The sequence below is a fragment of the Tupaia chinensis genome, unplaced genomic scaffold, assembly GCF_000334495.1.
Source record: "Tupaia chinensis unplaced genomic scaffold, TupChi_1.0 Scaffold144418_1, whole genome shotgun sequence".
NCBI classification, from domain to species: Eukaryota; Metazoa; Chordata; class Mammalia; order Scandentia; family Tupaiidae; genus Tupaia; species Tupaia belangeri.
In genome coordinates this window covers 21,737-23,712 of record NW_006204278.1, presented here as the reverse complement: position 1 = coordinate 23,712, position 1,976 = coordinate 21,737, and positions in this window count along the sequence as shown.

Sequence of the window (1,976 nt, the reverse complement as noted above, 5' to 3'; positions counted from 1 at the left end):
GGATTGATTTCTCCCACTTGCCCATGGCTCTGAGCAGTCATCTCCCATGGATTCTATCTCTAGGAGGATCCTAATGGAGACACAGGTATTTGTAATTGACAAATGCAGATGGTGTGTAGCTAGTGAGAGGTGAGGAACACAACTGAACCAGCTCCTGTGAACAGGTCAGCTCACAGGCCAGTAAACTTCCAGACGAAGGACAGGACACCACCAAATGAAGTGAATAGGACTCAAAGGTCTTTTAATTTGACCTACATGTAATCACTTCAACATATAGGGATATCATTCAGGAATCTGAGATCCTAATTCTGTGTTTTAAAGCAGTAAAAATATCCATTTAAGATGAGCTTTCTTTAGGAGCTGGTCTCAGAGAATGGCTGTCCTCCTAATAAGGGGTTCATAGTCCTCAATTTCATAGCAATTGATGCCATGGATTCTAGTATTTCATACTGAAAAAGCTTCTGGGCTGAGCACCAGGGGAGTATTTTGCTTATAGCATAATCTACTTTCAAACTCACTGAAAGTGAGGTCCAGGGTATTCCAGGATAGGAGAGGACCTCTGTTCTTCAGAGGGGCCTGGTATCACCTTTGAAGTCATAGTTATCCCCAGTTAAAACCCACTATGAGGGAACTTAGTTCTGTGGTCTGTACAATTCATACTACTGCATCCATGTACAAAAGACCAGAACCAGAAGCTCTATTTCTACAACTCTTCTTCATCCTATCTCCTCCCAGTGAAGACTTAACACTAGAGCCAATTATTACTCCAAGTTGTCTGTCCCTCCACTTCTGGAAAATTCTATTGCCCCCACAAAAATTCAAGACTGCAGAATTTCGAATGATGCTGACCATTCTATAATTTTAGCCTCATGATCAAGAGCCAAGAAACTGACAGTGAGAAATATTTAATTTGATGCTTTTTAGTTGGAGAAAGAGACCAAATACTCAATATCAAATCCTTAAAAGATCCTTCAGCTGCAGGCAGCATGAATTTACGAACTCAATGTTTCTGCTCTTATTACCACACATTTGACAAGAGCACATAAATTCAAGTCATACAGTTGTAAAGAAGGGGACTATATAACCAGACCAGGATTAAAGTTCTCAAACTCTAGACTCACTTAAATAACAGAGCTTATAGCTATGTAATGAAGGAAAGTGATGGCCCCTCATAAGAAGAGTAGACATAGTGGGCCAAAATGAATTCAGAATAAATAGAATGAGCCTTGGTCCTGTCCCTTGAGTTTGTCCTCAATGTCTATCCCAGGCTAAAGACTGGACACTGCTTGACTTCCCATCAAGTCATAAAACATTTTCTGGAAGGATGCCATATTGACTTAATTGGAAAATAAAGTAGGGGACATTTTAAGGTATTTTTACCTGTGTCCAATTCTAGAATTATCCTGCAAGCCTGTGTGGTATTGGTCTTGGTAGCCTGGGTTTTGGAGCATTTATAGGTAAACATCTTGTCAAGTAGAGACCAGAACCACAAGATGATCATTTCCTCTGGCCTATATTATATTGCTCAAAATTTTGAAGTTAAGTGAACAGACTAGGTTATTTTAGGTACTTCTTTTTTTTTTTTTTTTTGAGAGAGATTTTCACTGTAGGGCGCATGCGCTCGCCAGACAGACAGAGAGAGACATAGAGACAGAAAGCGAGAAATCACCCCCCAGGGGGGATGGTCATGCCGCAATCCCTTCTCCTCCATTCTCCTCCCGGGATCTTGGGCATGCACGCACACGCGCCCGGCGTGAGTTTTAAGCCACCCAGTCCGGGACACGAACCGCGGTCGACTACGTGGGAATCCAGCGACATAGCCATTACGCTAACTGCTGGTTTCCAGGTACTTCTTGATCTTGGAGAAGGACACACACAAATGTAGTTCTCCCATGAGGATGATCACCAACATCAGAAAACCAGCCTGGTCACATTATGGGCTCTTATGAAGACTGTTTGAAAGACTTCTAAGACTA